Source organism: Mus caroli, chromosome 7 (assembly GCF_900094665.2).
Source record: "Mus caroli chromosome 7, CAROLI_EIJ_v1.1, whole genome shotgun sequence".
Lineage (NCBI taxonomy): Eukaryota > Metazoa > Chordata > Mammalia > Rodentia > Muridae > Mus > Mus caroli.
Genome location: NC_034576.1, coordinates 49,119,549 through 49,140,308, shown reverse-complemented (window position 1 = coordinate 49,140,308; position 20,760 = coordinate 49,119,549).

Below are 20,760 nucleotides of genomic sequence, written 5' to 3'. Positions count from 1 at the left end.
GAGAGAATCTCAGATACAGAAAATACCATAGAAAACATTGATACAACAGTCAAAGAAAATGAAAATGCAAAAAGCTCATGACAGAAAACATCCAGGAAATACAGAATATACAATGAGAAGACCAAACCTAAGGATACTAGGTATAGAAGAGAGTGAATATTCCCAACTTAAAGGGTCAGTAATTACCTTCAACATAATTATAGAAGAAAACTTCCCTAACAAAAGAAAAAGATGCACATAAACCTATAAGAAGACGACAGAAATACAAGTAGATTGGATCAGAAAATAAATTCCTCCCATCACATAATAGTCACAACACCAATGAACAAAACAAAGAAAGAATATTAAAAGTAGTAAGGGCAAAAGGTCAAGTAACCTATAAAGGCAGAGCTATCAGAATTACACCAGACTTCTCACCAGAGACTATGAAAGCTAGAAGATCCCGCACAGATGTCATACAGATGCTAAGAGAACACAAGTGCTAAACCAAGCTACTATACCCAGCAAAAGTCCCAATTACTATAGATGGAGAAACCAAGATATTCCATGACAAAACCAAATTTATACAATGTCTTTCCACAAATCCAGCCCTACATAGAATAATAGATGGAAAAGGCCAGCACAAGGAGGAAAACTACACCCTAGAATAAGCAAGGAAGGAATCTTCTGTCAACCAACCCAAAAGAAGTTAGCCACACAAACACAGAAATAACAAGAAGCAACAATCACGATTCTTTCATATCTCTTAACATCAAATCTGGACTCAAATCCGCAGTAAAAAGACATAGACACAAAGACTGGATAAGTAAACAGGTCCCAGCATTTTGTGCATACAGGAAATGCACCTCAGCATCAAAGACAGACACTACCTCAGAGTAAAAGGCTGGAAAGTAATTTTCCAAGAAACAAGCTGGAGTAACCATTCTAATATCCAATAAAGTCATCATTCAACCAAAAATTATCAAAAAGGATAAGGAAGGACACTTCATACTCATCAAAGGAAAAATCTACCAAGAAGAACTCTCAATTCTGAACATCTATGCTCCAAATGCAAGGGCACCCACATTCATAAAAGAAAGCTCAAAGCTTACTAAAGCTCAAAGCACACATTGCACATCACAAAACAATAGTGGGAGACTTCAAGGCCCCATTGTCAGCAATGGACAGATCATGGAAACACAAACTAAATGAAACACAGTGAAACTAACAGAAGTTATGGCCCAAATGGATTGAACAGATGTCTATAGAATATTGAATCCTAAAACAAAAGAATATACCTTCTTCTCAGCATAGTATGATACCTTCTCCAAAACTGAGAATCACAAAGCAGGCCTCAACAGACAAAAGAAGACTGAAATAATCCCATGCATCCTATAAGATCATCACAGACTAAGGCTGAACTTCAGTAGTCACAAAAACAACAGAAAGCCTACATACAACTGGAAGCTGAACAACGCCCTACTCAAGGATAACTTAGTCAAGGAAGAAACTAAAGACTTTTTAGAGTTTAATGAACATGAAGGCACAACAAATCCAAACTTATGGGACACAATGAAAGCAGTGCTAAGAGGAAAACTCATAGCTCTGAGTGATTGCAAAAGAAACTGGAGAGAGCATACACTATTAGATTGACCACACACCTGAAAGCTCTAGAACAAAAAGAAGCAAATACACCCAAGAGGAGTAGATGGCAGGAAACAATCAAACTGAGTTTTGAAATCAACAAAGTAAAAACAAAAAGAACTATACAAAGAATCAACAAAACCGGGAGCTGGAAAGAACCCAGATGTCCCTCAACAAAGGAATGGATACAGAAAATGTGGTGAATTTATACAATGGAAAACAATTCAGCCATTAAAAACAATGACTTCATGAAATTCATAGACAAATGAATAAAACTTGAAAATATCATCCTGAGTAAGGTAACTCAATCACAAAAGAACGCACACAGTACACACTCACTGATAAGTGGATATTAGCCCAAAAGTTCAGAATACCAAAGATCCAATTCACAGATCCTATGAAGTCCAAGAAGAAACACCAAAGTGTGGATGCTTCAGTGCTTCTTAGAAGGCAGAACAAAATACTCACAGGAGAAAATAATGGAGATGAAGTGTGGGGCAGAGACTGAAGAAAAGGCCATCCAGAGACTGACCCACCTGTGAATCCATCCCATATACAGTCACCAAATCCGGACAATATTGTGGATGCCAACAAGTGCTTGCTTACAGAAGCCTGATATGACTGTCTCCTGATAAGTTCTGCCAGAGCCTGACAAATACAGAGGTGGATGCTTGAAGCTAATCACTGCACTGAGCGTGGGGTCCTGGATAGAGGATTTGAGGAAGAGACTGAAGGATCTGTGGGAGTTTGCAGCCCCGTGGAGGGAGCAAAAGTGTCAACAGGCCATACACTCCAGAGCTTCAGGGGACTGAACCACCTACCAAAGAGTACACATGGAGGGACCCATGGCTCTGGCCACATATGTGGCAGAGGATGGACTTGTTGGACATCAGTAGGAGGAACAGCCCTTAGGCCTGAGGGTGTTTGGTGCCCCAGTGTAGGGGAATGCCAGGGCAGGAAGCTAGGATTAGGTGGGTAGATGGGTAAACATATTCATAGAGGCAGGGGAAGTGGGGATGGTATAAGGAGCTTCCAGAGGGGAGACCTGAAAAGGGGAAAATATTTGAAATGTAAATAAAGGAAATACCCAATAAAATTTTTTTCCTCTAAATAATTATTTTAAAAGAAAAAAAAAGACAAAGGAGCCCCCATGGTTTCCTGTGAAACAGTCTCAGGAGATAACACCTTCAACAAAAATGTTTTACACCTGTCCAATCACAACACTCACCATGCTAATAATAGCATAAGACTGATACATGATTTACAAAGACAGGCGTGAGTCCCAGACACCATACTACACCACACACTCTCAGTGCTCTGTGCTGCAGCAGAAGGATTCCATGTCTCCAGCCAGCTGACCCCAGCAGCCAGAAGCCTTGAAGTACCTGAGGATGTAGATGCTGTGAGTTCTAAGTCATGAAGACTATATTTTCAGTGATTCAATCACCTTAAGATAACCTTACCTTGGATCTCTCTTCCTTCCATGGAAACAAAGGCAGTTCATGGAGTTACAAAATGTCACTGGTCTGATCTTATTCCATAAGAAATGTGGGATTCCTGTTTTCTGAACAAAGGTTGTGAGATTTGACATTAGTATAATCGTGGCCTGAATATAAAAACCATATGGATTAAGAAAGACCTAGAGCTGGGCAGTGGTGGTGCACACCTTTAATCCCAGCATTTGGGAGGCAGAGACAAGCAGATTTCTGGGTTCAAGGCCAGCCTGGTCTACAAAGTGAGTTCTAGTACAGCCAGGGTTATACAGAGAAACCCTGTCTCAAAAAAAACAAACAAAAAAAAAACAAAAACAAAAAAAAAACCAAAGACCTAGAAATTCATTCTCTCTACCATAACTATAGTCAAAATGAGCAGATACTCTTTGTACCTGGCTGACAGCTGCCTGCCTAGAGAGACCACTGTGACATGTTCTTTCTGTAAGTGGAGATTATGCACGTCAGACATCAATATTGCTATGAGAGCTTTGGGAATAAAAATAGATGTTATTTTTGCCCCTAGTATCAGGGGCTCCCAGCAGCATAGAAGAGGTCTCCTTACACAGATCTGTCATACAGATACAACTGACTTGAATCCATCCAGGATAAAACAAAGACATGTCAAAAGAGAGAGCATCTTGTTTATGAACTATAGTTACAACCACTCAATTGAGGTGGGTAAACTGGGGACAATTACCCGGGAAGCTTGGAATCTGAATTGATGACTCTACTGTTTTAACCACTGTATAAAATTTTTTTATTGCAGGAGTGGGAAGATAAATAGTCAAGACATAATAATAATAACAACAATAATAATTGTTATTATTATTAATAAACCTTTAGATTCTTCAGAGAATGGATATCGACACACACACATCTTTACTATCCTGGACCTCTGCCAGATATTTGGTCTTAGCTGCAACAAGGAACCTAGGCTGCAATGTCCAGAATGGCTCTAAACAGACAGGAATTGGCATAGATTTGCAAAAACAGCTAAAAGTCAACTCCAAAATAATGTCAAATCAGACAGAGCACTCAGGCCTTTACTCAACAAGCCAAAAGCCAGCATCCTTTCTTCGAATCCCTCCTCCCAACCCTCCTCGCAAGGATATTCCATCCCTGCTGTTCCTTGGACTGCAGATGAGATGATAAAAATAAAATTGGGGGAATTTGAGAAGTAAGCAATGGGGAGCAAGTAGAATGTCCCCACGTGTCTGATACCATCTGTTTGAGAGCAGAGGAAAGAGCTCTGGCTTCAGAGTAAATTTAACATTTCATTCCNTGAGTCACACTTAACTCTAAATACTGCCTTTAGAGTTGATAACGACCTAACAGAAACCTCATATTTGAGAAGTCACAGAAGTTCTTTGTATATTCAGGATAGACTTTTTTTTTCTTTGCCTGTGTAACAAAGCAAGAACTCTGCCACTGAGCTACATCTCCAGCCTTACACTACCTGGACATTCAGGTTAAACACTTTGTAACAGCTCGATACACTTGTAACAACAGAACAGCTCAGCTTCTGATGATCTGAGGAGGATGGGAGAAAGAGACATGGCTTAGCCATGTATGCTCTCTCTGTTTATTTCCATGCAGTCCTTTCCAAAAGCTTTCTGTAGAAAAGACCAAAATTTAAATATTGCTTAATTACCATAAGTTCCTGTGACATTTTAATCCAGCCTAGGTGTGTGGTTAACATCTGTCCAGAAAACCAGTGTCCTCCTTAGTGGTGACTGATATCCATGTGGGTGGTCCTTCTACAACTGTGCTGTCTGTTGCTTTATAACATTGTATTCTAGTTTAATTGTAGGGCTGGGGGTGTAAGAGCAGGAAGGGAAGAATCAGACAGGGGACACCATTCAGTTTCACTTCATGAGAGACAGGACAGAGAGGAAGCCCACCTCCATGTGGCTTGACCTGCTGTGACAGACTGTCTCTCTCGCAGGCTTTATTTATACATAAAAGCATTTCCTCGGAAACTTTATCCATCCGTTATCCTTGATTTTTTTTTTGCAGGAGTGGGAAGATAAACAGTCAAGACATAATAATAATAATAACAATAATAATTGTTATTATTATTAATAAGCCTTTAGATTCCTAAAGCCTTGTGGTTACAGAAATACTAGCCAGGGTGACTCTATTTGAATTTGATTGTTTCATTTTGACAGCGAATTAACAAATCAAAAGTTATTTCCTCCTACTTGTATCAAGCTTGGCTTTCTGCAAAAGTTCAGTCTCTCTGACCCCTGTTTAATTCTTTCTTCCTTCTTCTATATTTCTTTTATATTTGGCAAAAGACCACCATCCTTTTTCTTTGATTCTTAAAATATTGTGCAGCCCTTGCTTAAGCAAAGGCAACAGGTTTGTCCTTTGTTTTTCTATAATATCAGACAAGTTCTGGTCTGGCAAGTCTGTCCAGAAAGGCAGACAGCTCAATGAACCAAAATATTTTCCTCTGTGTCTCAGTCATGAACATTATTTCAATACAATTCCTATCTTTATTACATTTCTGTAAAGAAAGAAAAACATCAGAATTCCTGAAACTGCTTGCTTTTGCCAGCAGCAAGAATCCAAGGCTTGTCATTAACTGTATGATCACAATCTCTTCCTATTCATACTAGTCCCTTATTTCTGAAGCTGAACATTAAAGCCTAGTGATTCAAGTACAGTTTGTCAGCTTCTAGAATTTCCCTAAGTTTTTCTTCTTTAAGAATTTTTCTCAAATCCTCTGTCTCACACTTACTGATAACGTTCATTATTTATCTAAGTAATAACTTCTAAGAAAGACTCAATTTTCTGTTCTTCCTGAGGAACTTCCATTAATTTCATTCTTGTTTGCACCAGATTTTGTTATCCCAGCTCTAGCTTTTGGAGAGAGACCTTTAACAGTGAAGAACATAAGTACAAGCAACAGGTGTACAGCAAATTTCCACTAAGGACAGTGAAGGGTCAGTCCAAGGTCGTCCAAGCATTAGCACTTTGTCAAACAGAGCCTTCAGGACACTTGGCACCGACATGCGTGGGTGATGCATGGGTGCACGTATGCATGTGTGTGAGTCTGTGTGTCTGTGTGTCTGTGTCTGTGTATGTGGTGCCTTCCACCCTTTGTTTGAGCTACCCACTCCAATTAACCTGGGATCATCCCCATCCTGTCCCCCGTCCTGCAGCACTGGTTACAGGCCTGCACTACCACACCCTGCTTTGTACATGGTGTATTAGTTACTTACCTTGTTATTACCACAAAATATCTGATCAAAACAACCTGAGAAAAGAAGGGTCTCTTTTGGCTTGTAGTTCAAGGCCAGAGCTATCCTGACAAGGCAGTCGTGGCAACAAGATCATGAGGCTCAAGTTTGCATCACACCCTGTGGCAGGAAGCAGGGAGCAATGAGTGTTCCAGGTGCATCTGGAGTTCTTCCTTTTTATTCAGTCCTGGACGCCCGCCCATGGAACAGTGATACCCACAATCAGGGAGGACTTCCCACTTCATTTAACCAAATCTAGATAATCCCTCACAGATGTTCCCAGAGAGAAACATAATCCAGACAACCCCTTGTCTTCTAGGTGATTCTAGATCCTATCCCATTGACATTCACTGTTAACCATCACGCATGGACTCTGGGGATCTGAACTTATGTGTTCACACTTGCAAAGCAAATACCTTACTGGCCCAGCTACCTTCCCAGGCCCATCCTTAGATCTCACTAAGGAGTGTTCCATGAATGGACTCCCACACTCAGCACAACATCCTTAGGGTTCTTCCAAGTTGCAGCATGTACCAAAATTCATTGATTTTTTTTTTCTGTGATAGAGCAGGATCCTATAGGTCACAAGTGAGAGGGTGCTTGCATTGTTTCCAGACTAGCTTTTATAAATGAAAATGAGTTCAGTGTGTTCGTATGGATTTTTAAGTGAACATTGTTTTCCATTTCCTGGGATGTGTGCCACAATGGAACGTTGGGTAGCATAAGAAGTGCATATTTAATTTTCCAGAAAATGCCAAAGTACTTTCCGTGGTGCTAAATTGTGTTACTTTCCCATTGGCAGTGTATGAAAACTCAGATTTCTTCAAATCCTTGCCAACACTGAAACCTAGAAGTAGTTTAGCCACTCCAGGAGGAGTGCAGAAAGTGCACACTAGTTCCTCAGGAGCCCTTTCTCCACAGCTTGTAAATAGGACCTGCTTCACATGAGCCAACCTCTGGGTCTCTGTGCCCTAATGTCTTCTCCTCATTGTGTTTCTTATTTCATTCTTCCACGATTGTTTTATTTTCCTAGAGACTGAAACAGTCTGTCCTTCAGGGCAGCTCATTAAGAAAGAACATAGCCTAGTGTGGTGGCACACGCCTTTAATCCCAGCACTTGGGAGACAGAGGTAAATAGATCTATGTGAGCTCAAGGACAATGTGGTCTACATAACAAATTCTAGGACAGAGAAATCTCAAATCCTTGTCTCAAATCTTATCCCCCCCCCCAACCCCTACCAAAAAAAAAAAAAAAGTTTTTTAAAAAGAAAGTAAACAAGAGTTTCAAAATAGCTTTAGGAAGACCCTGAAACTGGTCAGATTCACTAGGCCCAGCCCTCCTCCAGAACATACAAACAGTAAAGACTGCTGAGAATGCCTGAGAGACAAGCCAAGAAGCCAAAGAAGACTCTGAGAGCAGACCAGCTGAATTACTGGTCCTCCTGCCCCTCCCTCCCTCCCTCCCAGTGCTGGGATCACAGGCATGTGTCACTATGTCCAGCCCCCATTTCCCCCCACTGATGTTGATGTTACCATGTGATCTGAGCATCTGAATACTGATGTAACCAAGGCAGATGAGTGGAGTGATACAACCAGTTCCTGGGTCCTGGCACTAACAAAGGAAATGTCCCCTCATTCCACCCTACTTTCCCCTAAGTCCCCGCAGCATTGATAGGACTGAGTCATGGAGAATCACAAAGATGCTGGTTTCCCTCTAGGACTGGGTGCCTCGAGCAGTTTTGCGAAAGCCTTTGGGTCCGATGTTTTGGAGTTTCTAACCCATGTCTAGTAAGGCCCTAATTAGCCAAACCGGGATCCATTTCTAACTTAAAACTCAAAATATCATAATCAAAGAAGAGGAGAGTGGGCCATTGCGATGGGATGAAAGCACTTTTCACCAAGCCTGATGCCCTGAAAGACTCCAAAACTCCCAAAGGGAGGCACTTACTCAAGCCTCGGGTCAGCCGCGCACCCAAGAAGACACTGAGACCGAACTTAAGATGTATAGAGAGTAAGATTTAATAATACAGCAATGACAAGAAAGAACATAAAAAGCACATATACCAGATATCTGGGGTCGAAACTCGCAGAGGAGATTCGGCAATTAGCCCAAACTTTTCACAAGCTTTTATAGGAAATAGCCAGGTAAAAAGTACAAGTTTTACGTCACCAAGGTGTTCTGCCAAGGGGCTTTACATAACCAAGGGGTCGTGTCCTATATTTTGGCAATGTACTCGATCTATTGGAACATTCTGGGACAGTACCAGGAGGCCCCTATCTCAAAAATGTTCTTGGCATAGTCTTCAGTTGGGAGGGGTAGGACTAGGTTTTTTCCAAGAGACCCCTTATCTAAAAAATGTTCCTGGAGCAGTTTCCAATTGGGAGGGGGTACCTTGGGGTAAAAAGTTCAGGAGTGCTCCGGGAACTATCTCTGGATGGGAGGGGTAAGAGAACTCTGAGCTGAAGAGTTCATGGAGAGTTCAGGTGTCCAGTAATTAACTCTTTCAGCCCTAAGTGTGATCCTCAGAACCTCCATAGGAAAGAACCATGTGACCCCACACACACACACAAGCCATCCTCTGACCTCCACACAAGCACTATGGCATATTTACCCACACGACTAAAAGGGGAGGGAGAGGAGGGGTACTAGGATGCATTTGCATCTTCAAAGATGATCGCTTCAATTCTGTGTTCACATGAAATATGTTTTTAAGTTCCCAAAAAGAGATAGGAGAAAACGTGAGACAAGAGTCGAGCAGACCCAGGAGCTGCCCTGAGATCACTCTTGAAAATGACCCAAGAAAATCCCTTTGTCTCCTTAGACCTCAAAGTCCTCCTGGGCTAGGTGAGGCCATTGTAAGAGACATTCTCCAAGGAACATACTGAACACTGGGGAGCAGTAACAGATAAAACAGCAGTGTCTTGGCCCTTAGAGTTCTGTGCTTGCGGAAGAAGTTATCTTCCTCAAATATCACACATGCACCCTAAGAACATGTCTAAACTGAGAAGTGCTTCGAGCAGAGACAGCACACTAATGTCTTTCCTCCAATTCCCCTCTGAGGGGCTCATGGGTGGGTTCATCAAGAGCATCCTCTCCAGGGAGGGTGTGTCCTCCTTTCCCCTGAGAGCTCCCTGCCCTGGGGAGTCCTCTGAATTGCAAAGCTGTAAGTGCTTTGGGGGTCATTGCCATCTGTGCTCCCTGTGTGATTGGTTTTGCTTGTCCTCTGTTTTTGGAAGTCTGTCTGTGCCACATTTTATTTCATCCACACTTTTATTGCCCCCTCCTCGGATATAACTTGGGAATTATCAGTCTGATTTTTGTTTTTCCTCATCCACCTGTAATCAATGCATAGTGGGGAGGAGGGACAGAGGACAGGACGTGGTGGTTTCAAGTCGAACTCTGTGTGAGACCAGGAGCTAAACTCTCAACCCAACGCTCTGCAAAATGGAAAATGTACTAAGTCTTACCCCAAAGGATCTTGAGGGGATCCAAGGAGAACAGGCCTGGTAAACAACACATCGATGCTGTCACGAAGCTGAACACTAATCCTCTCTCTTCTGCTGGGATGTGTGCATCGCTAAGTCACTCTTTACAGTCCATTTTCACACAGACCCTTCTCACAGAGAGAGCTTCCATCAAGGAAGAGAACACTGTGAAGGCTCTTCTGGGATGGCGAGTAGAATGGCCTCTTATTTCTGTACAGCTCACAGCTTTCTTCTCCTCCAGGGCTTTCCTATGCTTTGAATATGCCTTTTCAGTGCCACTCAAGACCTCTCCCTCCTTGCGGCTTCCTGCTTTATGCGCAAAGTGCTTCCCTCAGGCACAAATCTTACCCACTGTGCACATAAATGCTTCTAAGTGCAGACAAAGCCATATTGACTCCTCACTTCAGAGCCATTTTTTTCTGATCAACAGCAGTTATCTGGGTGCCCATAAACAACTCTAAATATGTGCAGAGCTGTCTCATACAAAGAAAGAAGGCTGCTGGATGTAATCTCATGGCACTGGATGTCTGAGTGTGCTACTGAGAGCTTAGTCCATCTTCATTTCCCCCTTTACCCATATTATCGAGCACCACACTGTCCCTCACCCATGAATTTATTTATTCACTGAACAAAGACTGAAACCAATTGAGCTACCCATCAAGCTAAGCACTAGAGACACCAAGTCCTCTGTCCCGCTCCCTGCTGTGGCTATCCATTTCTGGATCCAGTTCTTCTTCCCTTCCTCCTAGCAAGAGGTCACAGTCTCCTCACAGCCTTAAAGCAAAATCTTCTTTCTTGGATGGAACTGTTTCAGTCAGGAGGATGTTACAATCCCAGAACCTGAGCGTGTCCCTGGCTCTGTCCCATTAAGCATCTGTATGTGAATCTTGGTATATTTCCATGTCATTCGGAGGACCTGAGGTTTTGGACAGCAAGCTCGGGCTGTTGGGAAAAAGAATACTTGGTTTTCATGAATGTTCCAAGAGTCCTCAGTCTTGATAAGCTTCTTAGGCTCCACAGTCCTGCTTCCCTCCTCTTTTTTTTTTTTTCAAAATATGAAACTTTTTTTTAAGATTTATTTTATTTATTGTACATGCATACCTACTCTATCTGCATATACACCCGTGTGCCAGAAGAGGGCATCAGATCCCATTGTAGATGGTCTCGAGCCACCATGTGTTTGCTGGGATTTGAACTCAGGACCTCTAGAAGAGCTACAGTCCTCTTAATCGGTGAGCGATCTCTCCACCCTGTTTCCCTCCTCTTAAACATGAAGACAGAGGTGTCCGTAATACAGGGAAATACTGAAACTTAGATATTCTGCAGCAGATGCTCGGGTCTTTTTAGGTTCCTAGGCATAAGCAGAGGATTGCTGAGTCCAGATCCAACCACTAAGGAGAAGAACAGAATTCACAGCAATGACTAAAGGTAATCTCCCCCTCCTTCTCCCTCCAACCTCTGTCATAAAGAACTGGGTCCTGGACAGACTGATCCTCATCACTGCCCTGGTGGGGCTGGCAAGAACAGTAGTTATTCTCTGGTTCTTTGTCTTCTACGTGGGCAGAAAGATTTAGTCTATATCCTAAGTCTTTCTGTAGCCTATTTCTTCCTGTGGCGCCACATCATTGGTTTCCTGCCAGGTGTCATCAACTCTTTGAATTCCAAAAACCTCAATATCTTAAAGAACAGGGTAGTTGTTCTCTACAGCACAATTCAGTGTCACTAACACTGAGCACTGCCCACTTGTCCTGTGCCCCATCTGCTATCACTGCCACTATCTGAGGCACACATTGGCTGTCGTGGGTGCCCTGCTGTCGGACCTGTCACTGTTACTGGCCCTCCTGGAACGATGCAACCATTATGTGCTAGTTGGGAGTTTTGAAAATGGCTAGCATTAAAAAAAAAAAAAACTCAATTATATCATAACTGTGTGGTTGATTGTTTTATTTGTGATTCTTTCAAGGACTGCAGTAGAATAATGTAGTAAAGACCAATTATTGGGTACTGGTTTATTGATTTATTTGGTGATTTACTTAAAGCGCTGCTTGCACTGCCCCTTTGCAAAACATGATGCTACCTGCTACCTGGAACAGAGTGACCTGGGGAAGGAGCTGAGACAATGAGCTGTTCGTTACCCTTGACAACTGGCTGACTGCCACATGTGCCTCTATAAATTCTTGCTTGCTTGCTGCCCACTTGTGGTTTTATAAAATGAGCTACAAACTCAACATGTCATTGAAGCCTTGAGAAGCCCTCTTGGCTTCAGCTCCTCCCTTCCATTCCTATTGGTATTGAAGTCCTTATTACAGAAAGATTCCCACAACATTTCTGGAGGCCTCCCAGATCTCCTTCACCAGATCCCCAGCTGGTCCAGAGAGGTTGCTGCCCTAGGGTCTCTCCGCCCATGGAAGGTCTCTAAAACTGGGAAACACAGCCCCCTAGTGGGTGGAATTCTGGAGTCCCCTTCCAGTGGCCAAAGGGACTGTACAACCCAAGACCAGTTTCCAAGTGGAAGAGGACAGACTATACTGAACTTCAGACCAGGGAAGGATCCCCCAGGGGGTAGGCCAGAAGAGCCAGGGAAGGCTTTATCACCCTCAGGAGACTGCATCTGAAGCTTGATGGGATGCTGATGTGACACAGGTTTCCAAGGAGAAGATAGATTGGTCTCCAGAGAAACAGAAAGATTAGAAATTTTAAATGGGAATATATAACTTCTGAATGAATGGAGGAACACTTGTAATGGTCCCACAGTTCTGTAGCTATGGGATCTGATCGGGCTCCTGCAGTTGATTCTGATTGGTAAATAAAGATGCTGACAACCAGTAGCTGGGGAGAAGAGACACAGGCTGGGTTAAGGAGAGAAGGAGAGAAGCTGCTATGGAATAGAAGAAGAATGTGCAGGAGAGGAGAAAGGAGAGCCTGTTTTTCAGCCTGGCTTATTTTGCTTAATATAATGATTTCCGGCTCCATCTATTTTCCTGCAAATGTCGTGATTTCATTCTTCTTTACAAATAATAAATGAAATAGGTAATGAAGGCAAAAGCGGGTGCTGATTGAAAAGGAAGAAGGAACCCAGAACAGTGGGAGGAAGTATATTCACAACCTTGCAGGGAAAGCTACAGCTTTAAGTCATTCAGAGCATAACATAAATACATACATACATACATACATACATACATACATACATACATAACAGTAAAATAAGCCAGGTACAGCGTGGTACCAACAATCCTAGCACTTGAAAGGCAAAAGCATGTAAGTTCAAGCCCAGCCTGAGCTACATAGTGAATATTACTGCACCAAGTAAAAGGTGTCGAATTCACAGTAAGAAACCTTTCTATAGAGAAAGGCCATAGCCCAGGATGACTTCACTGAGGAATTCCATCAGCATTTAAGGAGCAGAGAAGGCCACTGACTCGAATATATTTCAGGTAATGTAGGAAATGGGAACACTTTCAAATCCATTGTGTGTAATCAGTACTGCCACGACGCCAAAATCAGGAAAAATACAACGAATCCAAACCTCAAAGTCACTAGGGAGGGAGGGAGGGAGGGAGGGAGGGAGGGAGGGAGGGAGAAGGGGAAGTGAGGGAGGGAGGTGGGAGAAGGGAGGGAGGGAGGATTCAAAATTTTCTTAAGGCCAGATTGGGCTGAGTGTTTTCTGTTAATAAGGAAATAGCTCATTTTATCCGGGCTTTCTGACATGCTTACACTTAGGTAAGTCTTTATATTTTTCTAAGATCTTTCACATCGATACCCAAATCTTAAAGCCTTAATTATTGTTTCCCTACTCCTGGTTGGTAATACCAGTGAACATATTTCCAGAGTCCCTAAAGCTTGCTCTACTCCAAAGTATGCAATTCTAAGGCCAGACAGATGGCTGAGCAGTGAAGAGCATTCATGACTCTTGCAAAGGACCTAGTTTTACTTCCCAGCACCCACATGGTGACTCATAACCATCTGTGAATGTAGTTCCAGGCATTCATGTGGTATACACACACACACACAAAGAGAGAGACACACATGTGCAAGCATGCAAAACACTCATGCACATAAAATAAATACATTTTTTAAGATGCAATTTCTATCGAGTCTTTGATAATATCTATGACTTAATGAACCTGCAAATATCACCCATTAGGATATCCTGAGCAGACATTGTCACCTTTTTCTTCCCTTCGAAGATCTTGTTCAGTATAACTCTGATATCCCAGTCTTAAAATAACTCTATACTTCTGAAGGCTGAAGACAAGACACTGCTCAGCGGGTAAGAGCACTGGTGCCTCAGACGGCCAGGGCTCAATTCCCAGAACCCATATGGCAGCTCACAACTATATTTAACTTCAGTCCCAAGGGATCTGATGCCCTCATCTGGCCGCTTTGGGAACTGCACCCATGTGGTGCACAGACATACAGGCAGGCAAATAATCCATGCATATAAAATGTAAAAAAAATAAAAACTATTCAAAATGTAACCTGCTGAGATCATGTGGTGGTGTTAGGGCTGATCGTTTCAGAGGCTCAACCCTGGAGAAGACTGGTTCTCCCTCTCTAGGCAGCCATTATGTAGCTCCTCATCTAGGAGTAGGGCCTTGTAAGAAACGTCCCTGTGTATAGTGTCTTAAACTCACACACACACACATGCACACATGCACACATACATATATACAAATAAGAAAAAGCAAATGGAAATGCTAGAAACAAAACATAGACATCAAAAAAAAAAAAACCCATAGACATCAAACATAAAGATTCTTATGGCAGGCTCATTACTAGACTTGACACACATCAAGAAAGAAGATAGATTCAAAAGAATTTACCCAAAAATAATACTAAGAGATGGAAAAGTATTGGGGCGGGCGGGTTACATAAGGGCTGAGAGATAGAGTCTACCTGTACCTGTAGTCCCACGAGGAAGTGAAGGAGAACCACCAAAATAAACAATGCTTGAGAATGTCCCCAAAATAATTAGAGGTGCCAAAGAAAATATCTAAGAACATCGGAAGCTCAGTGCCAAAAAAAATCAGGATAAACACATTTTAAAACACCTACAGATTTCATACGGTCTTAGTCAGCGTGTCTGCCAAACACAATCTCGCAGATTGAGCAGCTTTGACAAGATCAATTTCTTTCTCATGCTCCTGGGGGCTGGGGAGTCCAACGGCGAAGCTTGTGGACAGCAAAGCCTGAGGTGGCCTCCCTTTCTTTGTACAAAAGACAGAAAAAGAGCGAGCGCCCTCACATTGTCCTGTATTGCCAGCAGTCCTACCCTCGTGACACCACTCAACCTGAAGAACCACCTAAAGGCCTTACTTCCAACTACATTCTCATTGAGGCTTAAGGCAACCATGTGGACAACTGGGGGACATAAGAGTCGCTCCTCCGCGTATGCTATACAGAAAAATCAAAGAGCAAACCTTAAAGGCCGCCGGAGAATCCACAACAGTCATGCGAAGAGAAACAAAATCAAACTGGATTTTGTGGGAGACGTCTTATAAGCTGTGGAGATAATAAGAATGGGGTATATTTTAAAGGAAAGAAAAAAAGCTTAACACAGCTCAACGCTCTGAGAATACAATTCAAATAATAATAATATATATTATTAGTTCCGACTCCTGCTTTGCATATTGTACTGCATGTATGTAAAATGCCATTGTGGTAAACAACTGAATGATAAACGTGTGGGTCATTTTTAAACGTCTGACAGCTTCCTATGAACCTACACCTACACAGCAGTAAAAGGATTTTTATACCATGCACAACGACTTCAAAATCCTGCAATCAGGATAAATCTAACAAAGCCTGACTGATATGGGCAAAACGTGAATGAGCTGAAGAAAGCCTCCATGGCTGGGGAGATACACTTGTTCCTGGATTCAGAGATTGTTAAAGAGTCCGTGGTTCCCAACTGTATCTAAAGATTCAATGAACTGAAGAAGAACGAAGACCAAAGTGTGGACACTTTGCCCCTTCTTAGAATTGGAAACAATCACCCATGGAAGGAGTTACAGAGACAAAGTTTGGAGCTGAGACAAAAGGATGGACCATCTAGAGATTGCCATATCCAGGGATCCATCCCATAATTAGCCTCCAAACGATGACACCATTGCATACACTAGCAAGCGTTGACTGAAAGGACCCTGATATAGCTGTCTCTTGTGAGACTAGGCCGGGGCCTAGCAAACACACAAGTGGATGCTCACAGTCAGCTATTGGATGGATCACAGGGCTCCCAATGGAGGAGCTAGAGAAAGTACCCAAGGAGCTAAAGGGAACTGCAACCCTATAGGTGGAACAACAATATGAACTAACCAGTACCCCGGAGCTCTTGACTCTAGCTGCATATGTATCAAAAGATGGCCTAGTTGGCCATCACTGGAAAGAGAGGCCCATTGGACACGCAAACTTTATATGCCCCAGTACAGGGGAATGCCAGGGCCAAAAAGTGGGAGTGGGTGGGTAGGGGAGTGGGAGGGAGGGTATGGGGGACTTTTGGGATAGCATTGGAAATGTAAATGAGGAAATACCTAATAAAAAGTAAAAAAAAAAAAAAAAAAATTCAATGACATAAGAAACAGCAACCCAAATTCATGTTTTTATAGAACCCAAAGAGTCTAAATTTACATGGAAATTTTGAGAGGAAAGGGAATTATTTCAAGAGTAAGCTCAAAACTACAGAATCAGCTATAGACGTATAGGATAAAAATGTAGCCTAGAATAAGCCCCAGTATAGCTCATAAACGGATTGACAGCATAGCATCAAAGTAATTCAAGTAAGAACTATATTTTTAAAAATGAAAGAGAAGAATACCAGTTTAGAATAAGAGAGATCTTGATCCTTATCCCACATGACACACAAACATGTAAAAGCAAAACTTAGAATTTTCTGAAAGATGATATTCGCACCCAGAGGTAGGTCAATAGGCGGAAAGCTTGTTCCACCCACATCCCCATTCATGGGCCAAAGCCCTGCCTTCAGGATGATAGTATTTAGATGTGGGCACTTGGAATGTCCTTAGGGTTAAATGAGGGTGGGTGCCCTATGGTGTAGTTAATGCAAGTGGTGGGAGGGGCAGGAGCTTTTCTACACTTGCTTTTTCTTAGTTCTCAATTCAATAATCCTTGGAGGGCTGGGGGTGGAGACATGTTCTAGAACCCCGAGCAGTGCAGAGTCTCCTCTCATGGGTGGAGTCTGTGGCATGCTGTCTCCAAGAGAGTTCTCAAGCACTAGCCAGCATTAGTGTGATGAGGCTCTGGGATCCATTAAGCATATCTACCATAGTTAGGGTTTTAGAGAATGGTGCCGTGAAGTCAGAGAAAAGAAGAGATAATACAAAAGGACAGAAAGGTGAGCAGAAGCCATGCTGTTAAATGCCAGCATCAACATTGCATCCTCTAGTTGACCGAGATAGATAAAGGAATCGTAGCCACTCATTTGTGATATCCCAAACTATGCTACCCGTTTCCATATGCCCAACCCCAGGAACACGAAAACTCAGTGCTGATTTTACTACTGCCCACACCGCCCATGTCTGCCCACAGACTCATTCTCCCATTTCTAGACTCCCTGAGGTTCTCATCACAGCAGCTGATGTGCGAGAATGTCGATAGTTGTTCCACAGTTGGGTGAGAACCACAGCCACACCCAGGATGCCTCTGCCTGACCTCTGCATCTCTGTCAGGTTCTCTCTATGAGCAGAGGGCAAAATAGGACAGACTCATTCCTCCATTGCCGATGCTCTGTGCACAGAGGCAGGACCCCCAGGACAAAGATCTCCCATGAGAGCAGGAAAAGGATTTACAGCATCTTCGTTTGGTTGTCATCTGAATGGGGGTGTCTTGGACCCATCAGTGTCAGCAGTTGTGACAGTCACTCAAGAAAACCAAGAGAAGCCAAAGGTCTACACGGTATTCGCTATGCCGTTTGAAGGCTACAATGGTGTAAGTCTTCATGTTATTAGCACAGGAAAGAGGAGACCGCTGGATAACTGTGTTTGAAACTACACCTCCATTAAGATAGTTATGGAACAAGAAGTTTATTGGAGGAGAATTTCAGGTCTCGGACTGAATTTATGGAAATGTTTATCTTGGCCAATAATGACTGTGTCAGTGACACACACACACAGTTTCATCAGTTTGGATCTGTTCTGAAAGAATGTAACAAACAACAGGTTTGGTTTTATCTTTTCCATTTACTCTAGTTAGTATCCTTATCATACAGGGCTGCAGAGATGGCTCAGCACTTAAGTTACTGGCTGTTCTTTCAGAGGACCCTGGCTTTACTCCCAATACCACGTCATGATTCACAACCCTCTGTAGCTCCAGCCCCATGGGATCTGTCACCTTCTTCTGGCTTCCACAGGCACTACACACACATGATTCACAGACACACATCCAAACACTTAGGCGCATAAAATAAAAATAAGCAAAATCTCCAAAAGTTATTTTAATATTCTTATGATTTAAAAAATATTATCCTCCTCAAACCCCCAGCTGCTGCTACATGGCACTCAGTCAGGTTGGAAGACACCAACCAGGTCTGGGAGCCAGGAAGTCAAGCAAGGGGGTGGAGAGATAGAAGAGAAAGAGAAGCATGGGAAGAGAGACAAAACAGGAGATGTGAGTAGGGAGGAACAGCCCAAAGTGAGTGGCCTCTGCTGCCACCTGAGGCCCTGATGAGGTCCGGCCCAGGCTGCCACTGAGGACCATGGGGTCTGTGCCAATGTTCATGGCCCATGTTACCTCCAAAAGCTATGGCCATGTTGCTGCCCATTGGGGTAACCTACCCCCACCCATATTGTATCAACTGGCTATGAAAGTGTGTCCCTGTAATCTCAGTTGTTAACTGCTGGGCTGGCGGTGCCCCGGGCTGGCGGTGCCCGGGGCTGGCAGGATATACGGCATTGTCACTTCTATAGCTTGCTTTCTATAAGGAAATGTTGGTTGCCTCCTTGCCTTCCCCAAAAGATGATTCTCTGAGATTAGCATATTAGAAAGCAAGCTGCATGAGAAAGGTCACTTAGCCCTCGATCTGCTCAAAAGGCCACTCTAAGAAATGGACGGCACCTAGGCTGACATCAAACTTGTGATCCTTCTGCCTCCACCTCCTCCAGCAAATCCTACCCGTAAGGCGAGCCTCCAGGACATCTATGGGGGCAAAATCAGCTGAGACTCCTAGCAGTGGGAGATGTGGATCCTGAAGTGGCCACTTCCTGTAGCCAGGCAGGACTCCCAGGGGAGGGACAAGGACAGCAACCATCCCACAAAACCTTTGACCCAAACTCTGTCCTGCCTACAGGATGTGCAGGGACAAAGATAGAGCAGAGATGGAGGGAATGGCCAACTAATGACTGGCCCAAATTGAGACCCATTCCAATGGGCAAGAACAAACCCCCGACACTATCAATGATATTATGTTTGCAGACAGGAGCCTAGCATGACTGTCCTCTGAGAGACTCCACCCAGCAGCCAAGGGAAAGAGATTCAGCCAGCTTAGACAAATTGGTGATCTCCGTGTTTATTTAGTAAGAGATCCAGGGTCGACGAGGCCTCTACACACAGAGATATACATCCACACCCACATGAACATATACATACAGCACACGGATGTGAAAATTAAATAATTTAATTATATCGTCAAGAAGTTTGCCCAACTCTGATGATACTGCAAACCTCTGCTCTCCTCGTTTGTAGTACATATCATTGTCCACTAGAGGGCACACGCTGCAAATTAATGAAGGCTTGAAACACCGGACTAAAATCCAATCCAAGATTGTCAATGTTAATTGTCAATGTTATTAAAATTCTGTCATACTTACAGCAAAAAAAAAAAAAAAAAGTTGCCAGCCTCTACTACAGATACAGTGAGATCATATAGAAACAGCCATGGTGGCAGAAATTATCAAGCTTGGTCTGGCTACTGGACGGCTATTCTGGGTTTGAATATCCCTAATGTCCCCAAGGTCCATATCCTAAGAGCTTGGTGTCAGGGACACGTAACTAGGAGGTAAGTGGACTGTGAGAAGTGAGGAAGAGTAGGAGATTGCTGGTCACTAAAGGTGTGACCTTGAAGAAAAGTGCTCTTGCTCTCTCCCCCGCCGTGTGTGTGTGTGTGTGTGTGTGTGTGTGTGTGTGTGTGTGTGTGTGTTGCTCCTACACACACTGGATGCCAAACAAATGACTTCACCTGACCACACACTTGAACCCCCCAAAACTGTTCTTTGTAAAGTTAGCAGTGTCCCCGGCATTTCATTGTATTAATGCAAAACTAACTAACCAACCCATAGATTGTCAACAACGAAGCCCAACATGGAGGTCCCCTGTTGTGGTACCACCCTCCAAGGATGCCAGTAACCTTGGGTAACAGCTGGAACCTTGAGTCCAAATGCTCTTGGTCTAAGCACGTGTCACTCCTGCCCAGAGTGTCTTCACTAGCACTGTTAACCATGGGTTGGTTCAAAGTCATGCTCAAAGATAAGACGAGGCAAAAAAAAAGGGTACGTGAGCTGTAAATATTAAGTTTTATCTTAAAGTGGTATCCAAGGCACCTTCCTCTCCTCACCCTAACCCCACCCGTCCAGGTTATATATGATCCAGGTCCATGAAACGGCACCCTTGTTACACATATGGGACCATGCTAGTTAGACCAAGGAACCTTTGCACAACTAAAGAAGAAAACACCAGGCACTATGGAACCCACTAATCAAAATATGTGCCACGCCACATAGGACCGATAGTGGCAGTAAGGTCACCTCTGCAAGCTGGGGAGTCCAAGGGCTCGGGCCAAGAACCACAAAGACTTGCCTCAAGAGCTCAAAGAGGGCTGGTGAGATGGCTCAGTGGGTAAGAGCACCCGACTGCTCTTCCGAAGGTCCAGAGTTCAAATCCCAGCAACCACATGGTGGCTCACA